A 13,480-nucleotide genomic window follows, 5' to 3' on the forward strand; every position below is an offset into this window, starting at 1 on the left:
GACAAGCAGGGAGAGGGTAGACTTCCTCGACACTACAGTCTTTAAACTACCGTCAGCTGACGACCAAGTCCAAAAACTAGCCACCAAAGTCTTTTTCAAACCCACAGACACCCACACCCTTTTACACACCACGAGCCACCACCCAAAACACACCTTTAGGGGTATTGTCAAGTCACAACTGACACGCTTTCACCGGATATGCACCAGGGAGGAGGACTTTGCCCAGGCCACCACCACCCTTTTCACCGCTCTCAGGCAGAGGGGGTACTGCAGACGTAGATTAAGACACATTAAGGCAGACTTCCTAAAAGGCACGCAAGGACCCAGACCCAGGCCAGGCTTGACACGCAACTTGCCACTAATAACAGGGTACGGTAGCATGGCCGTCCAGGCCCACAAAATAGTCAAGGGCCGCTTTGAACAATTCCAAAGAGGATTTGTCACACTGCAGGGATACAAAGCAATGTCAGCGTTCAAGAGGGCTAAAAACCTGAAGGATATCTTGGTCAGTACTAGCCTCCAAACGAGCTCAGGCTGCGGTCAAAGGCAATGTAGGGCCTGCATTCACTTGACAATAGCCAAAAACATAGAGAACACTGTGACGGGAAAGAGAAAGCAGATAGCACAGAGAATAACCTGCGAGCAAAAGAATGTAGTGTATGCAATTAAATGTAAGCAGTGCCACTTACTGTACATTGGCGAAACAGGCAACAGCCTCAGAGTCAGACTGACAGGACACATCAGCAACATCACGAGGGGAGACCAGTCCGTCCCCATTAGCAGACACTTCCAACAGCACGGGGTCCAGTCCCTTGAGATCATGGGTCTGGAAACAAATGTAAATTGGTCAACCGGGCGTAGGAAGAGGGCAGAGAGGCTATGGATCAAAGCGTTACAGACAAAAGAACCCAATGGCCTGAACCTAGCATAAACTCAAACTTAGGGTGGAACCTCACTGACTCCTAAAAATCGACAGAAGGGCAAGTTAAAAGGCGAACAGATTTGGACAAGGGTGATGAGACCGTGGGCCAGACTAAAGTGGCAGTATATGGCGAAAAGGAATCTCCAGGGGGAGATCATTAAGCGCCAGAGGGCATTTTGGCCTACTGTCCGACAAATCACAACCTAACCTATGCAGTGACACGGGCCTCATCACCCGGGCAAATCAAAATCGCAGGAGTGGCCGGCCACACAAAAGATTCAAAGAGTCAGGAGGGGGAAACCTAATCCACGGGGAAATATGGTATTAAGATACCAACCTAAATAGCGTTGACAAGAATAATTACAGGCACAGACTTATACATCCCTCCAAACAGGCAGGATGCAAACATATGGTTGGACAGGAGAGGGCAGTCACAGCATGAAGGGACATTAATACACAACTAAAGTTACCATCTCTGCAAGCTGGGGATGCTGTTTCAGATAAGATTACAAGGAGAAAGGATTATAATATGATTACAACTCTCAACACTCACCCCAACAAGAATGGCAATACCCCCCACCCTCATCCCAGATCACCCCAAACAACCCAAAAGACCCTTGACACCTATACCCCTACCTCACAAGGATAGATGATACCCTCCACCCTCACCCCAGAGGGGTTCCCTATGCTCCCTTCCCCACTAATAAACCTAACCCTAACACCAGACTACCCCAAACAGTCCCCAAAAAAAAACCCTAGGCACCCACCCTCAAACCGCAGCAAGTTAGGCGGCACCCTCCATCCTCACGCCAGAGATGGCCCCTGTGCCCACCCCCCAAACCTAACCCTAACAGCGGACTGCACTGGATCACCCCAAACAGTCCCCAAAAGACCCTTGGCACCTACCCTCAACTATTACAACTCTCAACACTCACCCCAACAAGAAGGGCAATACCCCCCCACCCTCATCCCAGATCACCCCAAACAACCCAAAAGACCCTTGACACCTATACCCCTACCTCACAAGGATAGATCATACCCTCCACCCTCACCCCAGAGGGGGTCCCTATGCTCCCTTCCCCACCCATAAACCTAACCCTAACACCAGACTACACCAGACCACCCCAAACAGTCCCCAAAAAACCCTAGGCACCCACCCTCAAACCGCAGCAAGTTAGGCGGCACCCTCCATCCTCACGCCAGAGATGGCCCCTGTGCCCACCCCCCAAACCTAACCCTAACAGCGGACTGCACTGGATCACCCCAAACAGTCCCAAAAAGACCCTTGGCACCTACCCTCAACTCAACAAGGATAGGCTATAACCCCCACCCCCAGAAACTAACCGTAACATCGGGTTGCATAGGCCCTCCCCAAACAACCCAAAAGACCCCCAAAAGAGGATCTTAAACCTTTGTAAATAGATGATTCAACCTGCATCAGAGGACCCCTTAGACCCAGAGACCCCCCATCACACCTGGAACACAGCTAGCTCCCCCAGAAAAGATGGACTATTGAAGGGAGCGATAGGACCCTTACACACTCACAACACGATGCCCACTCCCACCTCAGCCACAAACCCCCCCCCCCCCCATCACACAATGGCCACAGACCAGGTATGGGTTTGCAAAGCACACTCACTCACAACAAAGATTGCAGAACATGATAATAGACAGGAGGCCAGAGGAATGCAGAAAACATTAACAGCAGATCAAAAAGCAGGAGGCCAGGAACACAACCAAAGAACACAAAGAAGTGGACCGACGAATTGAGACAAAGAATAGGTATGACATCAGCAGTCCCAACCAAAGTGACCGGTCCTAAGACAACACATGGGAGGAATAAACCCAGAAAGGGAGGTACTTTCAACCCACCCTTTATAAACCACACACCGACCAGAAGTAGATCTCTTTCCCTGATGAAGCTACAGCGATAGCGAAACTGGAAAAGTCGTTGCCCAGTCGGGAAGAGTTCGGCAAGCGGTCCCCGCAAGCTGGAAAGAAAACCAAAGACTTGGTGAGCACCTTGGTGTTAACCTTACGCAGCTAGAAATAATTGATGTAAAGAATTGATGTTTATAGTTTACTGCACTAGCATTACAGTACAGTTTATTACAGTATAAGTTTTCTCCACACTGTACTAACCAAACCAGAAATGAGTAATAGCATGCAGATGTTAGGGGGGGCAGAGTTTAACAATGGGAATCTCGACCAGCACAGGAATCAATCGAGACCGAGGGATTCCTTTGCAGTCGCTGTTCGAGTAATTTATAAAATGGCCCAGACTCTACACCATCTGAGGGTTCTGCAAGAGCAGAGCCAACCTCCTAGAGGTATCAGGAGACAGGCGAGGATATTGACACACTTTATAAAACCGGCTAATCCCACCCAGGCAACATTACAAAAATTGGCCTCTAATGCTGACACCTGGGCAGAACAAACACGACAAATTTTGGTTGAACATTACCAAAACAGCTTGTATGATCTGGACAAAGTGTACCTGGAGGGCGAACCGACCAATCGGGTCCAGGAGGCGGTCGCCAAAGCCTTAATTTGGAACAAGAAAAATTTGGGGGATAAATTTAAAATCCGAATTGAGGATTTGAGAGAACGAGTCTTGGGCCTGACCTCAGAGACGGGACTGAGACAGAGAGGCAGCCTGCGGGAGCCCCAGCCCCGCAGGCACACCGCCGCAACTTCCAATGTTGCGGTACACATACCGCAGGCGTTGTTTGCTGTTTCGCAGGAGAGCCGGATCGACCGACCCCAGGCCGAATGGACGACCGCCCGGACGGCGCCCCGACCCGCTCCTGCTCCCCGCAGCCCCGACATTACTCCCCCCACCACCCCGGTGCGCCCACCTATCAGCCCCGAGATCGTAGTGTTGCGGCGGCTGGACCTCCTGGCGCAGGCCGGCTCCCCGCCACTCGACCCCCAGGCCCACCTCCAGTGGGACAGCGCGGTCCGATCAGAGGACTGGACATGTTGCCCGAGCACCGAATCACCCAGCACGTCAGCCCCGATCCACCGGGGCCCCGACACTCACGCCCAGTTGCCCCGTAGACCACGGGTACAGCGGAGACCTTCCCGGAGTGAGACCGAATCGAACGCGCAGCCTGCAGGGCCTCAGCCCGGAAATGACGTCACTGCCCCGTTGCAACAGGCAACCTTGTCCCCCCCGACAGTTCCCTCCCGCCCGACAGTTCCCTCTCTCCCACCGGCTCCTTCCACATCCACACACAGGGTCCCATCACCCAGGGAGAGACCAGCACGCAGGACCTGCACACAACAGCATAGGGTCCCCACGGCCCCGACCACCGACACAGTGAGGGACTCACAGGACGACTTCCAGCAGCACACACAGGGAGGTCCGGTAAATAACAGGCAGAGACAGGCTGAAGTAACTAGGCATCCCAATTCAAAACAGAAGAATGTAACCTGGAAACTCCAGCCCAGTAAGCCCGTTTTAATAATTGGAGATTCCAACATTTCTAGGACCCCAAAATGTCCCAACGACAACACACAATTGGACAGCTATCCAGGAGCCAAATTTATACATGGCACTGCCATCCTCGAGAAATTAGGGGAATGCCCAGAAACTCAGAAAGTGGTTCTTTCAATGGGCATCAATAATCGGACACAAAGACCACTGACGGCCATCAAACAACTCCAAGCACTAGTAAAGATGGCCAGTCGTAAATTCCCTAATGCTAGCATATGGGTCCCGGTCATCAACTTCAGCCAGTCTCTCCCAGCACCAGAGCAGGCAACACTCAGGCAGCTCAACGACCACATACAGACCAAGAGGCACATACCCGCTCTCCCTCCCGGCCAGTTCAGAGTAGGCCCAGATCACATTCACTGGACAGAGAACACGGCCCGAGCCATGATCCGAGAGTGGATGAAGTCTTTAAACTAATGGGGACACCATGCCAAGAGAGGCAGGGCCTACAATTAGGTAAAACCATCATCAACCTTTCCCAGACATTCACCCTCACCAAAATCCAAGAGAGAGTATTGAACAGGGGCCTCACCTTCGTCCCTACTCCAAAATCGCACAAAGAACAAGTACAGGGGGACCTGTTTAGATTCTATCGAGCCATCATGTTAATACACCACTTTTGTGACGTGGAGTCGGGGGAAAGATTACCCTTCACCCCACGCACAGGATGGACCCCAGATGAGGACCAGGTCCCTAGAGAGATCACAGAATTCATGACAGAAACAGCATCTGCCATCAGGGACATGCCCATGACAAAGGATAGGCCCAATCTCACTAGAAAAGAGAGGGAGGCCATGGCAGAACTGAGGGACAACAATGAGATAGTGATCAAACCAGCAGACAAGGGGAGCAGTATCGTCATCATGGACAGACAACAGTACCTGTTCGAGGCGCACAGACAACTGAACAAGGTAGAACACTACACCAAGTTAGATGAGCCTATATATAGAGAAACACAAGAGGAAATAGGGGAAATCTTGGAGGAGCTTAGGACGTCAGGATACATCCGACAGAAACAAGTAGAATACCTAACAGGAGCACAACCCAGGGCGAGGAAATTCTACATGCTCCCAAAGATACACAAAAACCCAGACACGTGGACGGTGCCTGGAGAAATACCTCCAGGTAGGCCCATTGTGTCAGACTGCAGTAGCGAATCCTACGGGGTAGCAGAATACATTGACCACTATCTCAATCCACTGGCACAGCAACACCCCAGCTACATTAAAGACACCTACCACTTCACTCGAATAGTCAACTCCCTTAGCATACCACCCGATGCGATACTCTTTACCATGGATGTGGAAAGCCTGTACACAAACATAGAGACAGACAGGGGGATAGAGGCGGTTAAAAACACACTGCAGAGAAATCCTGACCTGGAGAGACCAGACGAGGCCTTAGTCAAATTACTTTACCTGGGATTGACAAAGAACGATTTTGAATTTAACGGGGAGTTCTACCTACAAGTTAAAGGGACGGCAATGGGGAAGAAGTTTGCCCCGGCTTATGCCAACATATACATGGCAGAGTGGGAAGAGACGGCCTTCCTGAAATGCCCCAAGCGCCCCATGTGCTACTACAGGTTCTTAGATGACATCTGGGGAGTGTGGACACACTCAGAAGGGGAGTTAGAGGGGTTCATCGACATACTTAATGCCCACCACCCTTCCATCAAAATTAAAGCTTTGACAAGCAGGGAGAGGGTAGACTTCCTCGACACTACAGTCTTTAAACTACCGTCAGCTGACGACCAAGTCCAAAAACTAGCCACCAAAGTCTTTTTCAAACCCACAGACACCCACACCCTTTTACACACCACGAGCCACCACCCAAAACACACCTTTAGGGGTATTGTCAAGTCACAACTGACACGCTTTCACCGGATATGCACCAGGGAGGAGGACTTTGCCCAGGCCACCACCACCCTTTTCACCGCTCTCAGGCAGAGGGGGTACTGCAGACGTAGATTAAGACACATTAAGGCAGACTTCCTAAAAGGCACGCAAGGACCCAGACCCAGGCCAGGCTTGACACGCAACTTGCCACTAATAACAGGGTACGGTAGCATGGCCGTCCAGGCCCACAAAATAGTCAAGGGCCGCTTTGAACAATTCCAAAGAGGATTTGTCACACTGCAGGGATACAAAGCAATGTCAGCGTTCAAGAGGGCTAAAAACCTGAAGGATATCTTGGTCAGTACTAGCCTCCAAACGAGCTCAGGCTGCGGTCAAAGGCAATGTAGGGCCTGCATTCACTTGACAATAGCCAAAAACATAGAGAACACTGTGACGGGAAAGAGAAAGCAGATAGCACAGAGAATAACCTGCGAGCAAAAGAATGTAGTGTATGCAATTAAATGTAAGCAGTGCCACTTACTGTACATTGGCGAAACAGGCAACAGCCTCAGAGTCAGACTGACAGGACACATCAGCAACATCACGAGGGGAGACCAGTCCGTCCCCATTAGCAGACACTTCCAACAGCACGGGGTCCAGTCCCTTGAGATCATGGGTCTGGAAACAAATGTAAATTGGTCAACCGGGCGTAGGAAGAGGGCAGAGAGGCTATGGATCAAAGCGTTACAGACAAAAGAACCCAATGGCCTGAACCTAGCATAAACTCAAACTTAGGGTGGAACCTGACTGACTCCTAAAAATCGACAGAAGGGCAAGTTAAAAGGCGAACAGATTTGGACAAGGGTGATGAGACCGTGGGCCAGACTAAAGTGGCAGTATATGGCGAAAAGGAATCTCCAGGGGGAGATCATTAAGCGCCAGAGGGCATTTTGGCCTACTGTCCGACAAATCACAACCTAACCCTGACCCTGACCCTGACCCTGACCCTGACCCTGACCCTGACCCTGACCCTGACCCTGACCCTAACCCTAACCCTAACCCTAACCCTAACCCTAACCGGCTAATCCCACCCAGGCAGCATTACAAAAATTGGCCTCTAATGCTGACACCTGGGCAGAACAAACACGACAAATTTTGGTTGAACATTACCAAAACAGCTTGTATGATCTGGACAAAGTGTACCTGGAGGGCGAACCGACCAATCGGGTCCAGGAGGCGGTCGCCAAAGCCTTAATTTGGAACAAGAAAAATTTGGGGGATAAATTTAAAATCCGAATTGAGGATTTGAGAGAACGAGTCTTGGGCCTAACCTCAGAGACGGGACTGAGACAGAGAGGCAGCCTGCGGGAGCCCCAGCCCCGCAGGCACACCGCCGCAACTTCCAATGTTGCGGTACACATACCGCAGGCGTTGTTTGCTGTTTCGCAGGAGAGCCGGATCGACCGACCCCAGGCCGAATGGACGACCGCCCGGACGGCGCCCCGACCCGCTCCTGCTCCCCGCAGCCCCGACATTACTCCCCCCACCACCCCGGTGCGCCCACCCATCAGCCCCGAGATCGTAGTGTTGCGGCGGCTGGACCTCCTGGCGCAGGCCGGCTCCCCGCCACTCGACCCCCAGGCCCACCTCCAGTGGGACAGCGCAGTCCGATCAGAGGACTGGACATGTTGCCCGAGCACCGAATCACCCAGCACGTCAGCCCCGATCCACCGGGGCCCCGACACTCACGCCCAGTTGCCCCGTAGACCACGGGTACAGCGGAGACCTTCCCGGAGTGAGACCGAATCGAACGCGCAAGCCTGCAGGGCCTCAGCCCGGAAATGACGTCACTGCCCCGTTGCAACAGGCAACCTTGTCCCCCCCGACAGTTCCCTCCCGCCCGACAGTTCCCTCTCCCCCACCGGCTCCTTCCACATCCACACACAGGGTCCCATCACCCAGGGAGAGACCAGCACGCAGGACCTGCACACAACAGCATAGGGTCCCCACGGCCCCGACCACCGACACAGTGAGGGACTCACAGGACGACTTCCAGCAGCGCACACAGGGAGGTCCGGTAAATAACAGGCAGAGACAGGCTGAAGTAACTAGGCATCCCAATTCAAAACAGAAGAATGTAACCTGGAAACTCCAGCCCAGTAAGCCCGTTTTAATAATTGGAGATTCCAACATTTCTAGGATCCCAAAATGTCCCAACGACAACACACAATTGGACAGCTATCCAGGAGCCAAATTTATACATGGCACTGCCATCCTCGAGAAATTAGGGGAATGCCCAGAAACTCAGAAAGTGGTTCTTTCAATGGGCATCAATAATCGGACACAAAGACCACTGACGGCCATCAAACAACTCCAAGCACTAGTAAAGATGGCCAGTCGTAAATTCCCTAATGCTAGCATATGGGTCCCGGTCATCAACTTCAGCCAGTCTCTCCCAGCACCAGAGCAGGCAACACTCAGGCAGCTCAACGACCACATACAGACCAAGAGGCACATACCCGCTCTCCCTCCCGGCCAGTTCAGAGTAGGCCCAGATCACATTCAATGGACAGAGAACACGGCCCGAGCCATGATCCGAGAGTGGATGAAGTCTTTAAACTAATGGGGACACCATGCCAAGAGAGGCAGGGCCTACAATTAGGTAAAACCATCATCAACCTTTCCCAGACATTCACCCTCACCAAAATCCAAGAGAGAGTATTGAACAGGGGCCTCACCTTCGTCCCTACTCCAAAATCGCACAAAGAACAAGTACAGGGGGACCTGTTTAGATTCTATCGAGCCATCATGTTAATACACCACTTTTGTGACGTGGAGTCGGGGGAAAGATTACCCTTCACCCCACGCACAGGATGGACCCCAGATGAGGACCAGGTCCCTAGAGAGATCACAGAATTCATGACAGAAACAGCATCTGCCATCAGGGACATGCCCATGACAAAGGATAGGCCCAATCTCACCAGAAAAGAGAGGGAGGCCATGGCAGAACTGAGGGACAACAATGAGATAGTGATCAAACCAGCAGACAAGGGGAGCAGTATCGTCATCATGGACAGACAACAGTACCTGTTCGAGGCGCACAGACAACTGAACAAGGTAGAACACTACACCAAGTTAGATGAGCCTATATATAGAGAAACACAAGAGGAAATAGGGGAAATCTTGGAGGAGCTTAGGACGTCAGGATACATCCGACAGAAACAAGTAGAATACCTAACAGGAGCACAACCCAGGGCGAGGAAATTCTACATGCTCCCAAAGATACACAAAAACCCAGACACGTGGACGGTGCCTGGAGAAATACCTCCAGGTAGGCCCATTGTGTCAGACTGCAGTAGCGAATCCTACGGGGTAGCAGAATACATTGACCACTATCTCAATCCACTGGCACAGCAACACCCCAGCTACATTAAAGACACCTACCACTTCACTCGAATAGTCAACTCCCTTAGCATACCACCCGATGCGATACTCTTTACCATGGATGTGGAAAGCCTGTACACAAACATAGAGACAGACAGGGCCTTAGTCAAATTACTTTACCTGGGATTGACAAAGAACGATTTTGAATTTAACGGGGAGTTCTACCTACAAGTTAAAGGGACAGCAATGGGGAAGAAGTTTGCCCCGGCTTATGCCAACATATACATGGCAGAGTGGGAAGAGTCGGCCTTCCTGAAATGCCCCAAGCGCCCCATGTGCTACTACAGGTTCTTAGATGACATCTGGGGAGTGTGGACACACTCAGAAGGGGAGTTAGAGGGGTTCATCGACATACTTAATGCCCACCACCCTTCCATCAAAATTAAAGCTTTGACAAGCAGGGAGAGGGTAGACTTCCTCGACACTACAGTCTTTAAACTACCGTCAGCTGACGACCAAGTCCAAAAACTAGCCACCAAAGTCTTTTTCAAACCCACAGACACCCACACCCTTTTACACACCACGAGCCACCACCCAAAACACACCTTTAGGGGTATTGTCAAGTCACAACTGACACGCTTTCACCGGATATGCACCAGGGAGGAGGACTTTGCCCAGGCCACCACCACCCTTTTCACCGCTCTCAGGCAGAGGGGGTACTGCAGACGTAGATTAAGACACATTAAGGCAGACTTCCTAAAAGGCACGCAAGGACCCAGACCCAGGCCAGGCTTGACACGCAACTTGCCACTAATAACAGGGTACGGTAGCATGGCCGTCCAGGCCCACAAAATAGTCAAGGGCCGCTTTGAACAATTCCAAAGAGGATTTGTCACACTGCAGGGATACAAAGCAATGTCAGCGTTCAAGAGGGCTAAAAACCTGAAGGATATCTTGGTCAGTACTAGCCTCCAAACGAGCTCAGGCTGCGGTCAAAGGCAATGTAGGGCCTGCATTCACTTGACAATAGCCAAAAACATAGAGAACACTGTGACGGGAAAGAGAAAGCAGATAGCACAGAGAATAACCTGCGAGCAAAAGAATGTAGTGTATGCAATTAAATGTAAGCAGTGCCACTTACTGTACATTGGCGAAACAGGCAACAGCCTCAGAGTCAGACTGACAGGACACATCAGCAACATCACGAGGGGAGACCAGTCCGTCCCCATTAGCAGACACTTCCAACAGCACGGGGTCCAGTCCCTTGAGATCATGGGTCTGGAAACAAATGTAAATTGGTCAACCGGGCGTAGGAAGAGGGCAGAGAGGCTATGGATCAAAGCGTTACAGACAAAAGAACCCAATGGCCTGAACCTAGCATAAACTCAAACTTAGGGTGGAACCTGACTGACTCCTAAAAATCGACAGAAGGGCAAGTTAAAAGGCGAACAGATTTGGACAAGGGTGATGAGACCGTGGGCCAGACTAAAGTGGCAGTATATGGCGAAAAGGAATCTCCAGGGGGAGATCATTAAGCGCCAGAGGGCATTTTGGCCTACTGTCCGACAAATCACAACCTAACCCTGACCCTGACCCTGACCCTGACCCTGACCCTGACCCTGACCCTGACCCTAACCCTAACCCTAACCCTAACCCTAACCCTAACCCTAACCGGCTAATCCCACCCAGGCAGCATTACAAAAATTGGCCTCTAATGCTGACACCTGGGCAGAACAAACACGACAAATTTTGGTTGAACATTACCAAAACAGCTTGTATGATCTGGACAAAGTGTACCTGGAGGGCGAACCGACCAATCGGGTCCAGGAGGCGGTCGCCAAAGCCTTAATTTGGAACAAGAAAAATTTGGGGGATAAATTTAAAATCCGAATTGAGGATTTGAGAGAACGAGTCTTGGGCCTAACCTCAGAGACGGGACTGAGACAGAGAGGCAGCCTGCGGGAGCCCCAGCCCCGCAGGCACACCGCCGCAACTTCCAATGTTGCGGTACACATACCGCAGGCGTTGTTTGCTGTTTCGCAGGAGAGCCGGATCGACCGACCCCAGGCCGAATGGACGACCGCCCGGACGGCGCCCCGACCCGCTCCTGCTCCCCGCAGCCCCGACATTACTCCCCCCACCACCCCGGTGCGCCCACCCATCAGCCCCGAGATCGTAGTGTTGCGGCGGCTGGACCTCCTGGCGCAGGCCGGCTCCCCGCCACTCGACCCCCAGGCCCACCTCCAGTGGGACAGCGCGGTCCGATCAGAGGACTGGACATGTTGCCCGAGCACCGAATCACCCAGCACGTCAGCCCCGATCCACCGGGGCCCCGACACTCACGCCCAGTTGCCCCGTAGACCACGGGTACAGCGGAGACCTTCCCGGAGTGAGACCGAATCGAACGCGCAGCCTGCAGGGCCTCAGCCCGGAAATGACGTCACTGCCCCGTTGCAACAGGCAACCTTGTCCCCCCCGACAGTTCCCTCCCGCCCGACAGTTCCCTCTCCCCCACCGGCTCCTTCCACATCCACACACAGGGTCCCATCACCCAGGGAGAGACCAGCACGCAGGACCTGCACACAACAGCATAGGGTCCCCACGGCCCCGACCACCGACACAGTGAGGGACTCACAGGACGACTTCCAGCAGCGCACACAGGGAGGTCCGGTAAATAACAGGCAGAGACAGGCTGAAGTAACTAGGCATCCCAATTCAAAACAGAAGAATGTAACCTGGAAACTCCAGCCCAGTAAGCACGTTTTAATAATTGGAGATTCCAACATTTCTAGGATCCCAAAATGTCCCAACGACAACACACAATTGGACAGCTATCCAGGAGCCAAATTTATACATGGCACTGCCATCCTCGAGAAATTAGGGGAATGCCCAGAAACTCAGAAAGTGGTTCTTTCAATGGGCATCAATAATCGGACACAAAGACCACTGACGGCCATCAAACAACTCCAAGCACTAGTAAAGATGGCCAGTCGTAAATTCCCTAATGCTAGCATATGGGTCCCGGTCATCAACTTCAGCCAGTCTCTCCCAGCACCAGAGCAGGCAACACTCAGGCAGCTCAACGACCACATACAGACCAAGAGGCACATACCCGCTCTCCCTCCCGGCCAGTTCAGAGTAGGCCCAGATCACATTCAATGGACAGAGAACACGGCCCGAGCCATGATCCGAGAGTGGATGAAGTCTTTAAACTAATGGGGACACCATGCCAAGAGAGGCAGGGCCTACAATTAGGTAAAACCATCATCAACCTTTCCCAGACATTCACCCTCACCAAAATCCAAGAGAGAGTATTGAACAGGGGCCTCACCTTCGTCCCTACTCCAAAATCGCACAAAGAACAAGTACAGGGGGACCTGTTTAGATTCTATCGAGCCATCATGTTAATACACCACTTTTGTGACGTGGAGTCGGGGGAAAGATTACCCTTCACCCCACGCACAGGATGGACCCCAGATGAGGACCAGGTCCCTAGAGAGATCACAGAATTCATGACAGAAACAGCATCTGCCATCAGGGACATGCCCATGACAAAGGATAGGCCCAATCTCACCAGAAAAGAGAGGGAGGCCATGGCAGAACTGAGGGACAACAATGAGATAGTGATCAAACCAGCAGACAAGGGGAGCAGTATCGTCATCATGGACAGACAACAGTACCTGTTCGAGGCGCACAGACAACTGAACAAGGTAGAACACTACACCAAGTTAGATGAGCCTATATATAGAGAAACACAAGAGGAAATAGGGGAAATCTTGGAGGAGCTTAGGACGTCAGGATACATCCGACAGAAACAAGTAGAATACCTAACAGGAG

The 13,480-nt window shown here is 51.9% G+C and overlaps 1 long non-coding RNA gene across 2 annotated transcripts; it reads right to left on the reverse strand.

The window, feature by feature from the left end:
• Window positions 1–695: 695 nt before the first annotated feature.
• LOC144591751 (uncharacterized) lies at window positions 696–6,931 on the reverse strand. Of its 2 annotated transcripts, none has more exons than XR_013547006.1 (3): window positions 6,801–6,931; window positions 2,795–2,913; window positions 696–826 (listed from the first exon to the last, which is right to left on the reverse strand). It is a non-coding gene; the product is annotated as an uncharacterized LOC144591751 (long non-coding RNA). The 2 variants fall into 2 exon arrangements; XR_013547007.1 differs by lacking the exon at window positions 6,801–6,931 and adding an exon at window positions 3,864–4,017.
• Window positions 6,932–13,480: the final 6,549 nt, after the last annotated feature.

This window comes from Rhinoraja longicauda, unplaced genomic scaffold (genome assembly GCF_053455715.1).
Source record: "Rhinoraja longicauda isolate Sanriku21f unplaced genomic scaffold, sRhiLon1.1 Scf001723, whole genome shotgun sequence".
NCBI lineage: Eukaryota > Metazoa > Chordata > Chondrichthyes > Rajiformes > Arhynchobatidae > Rhinoraja > Rhinoraja longicauda.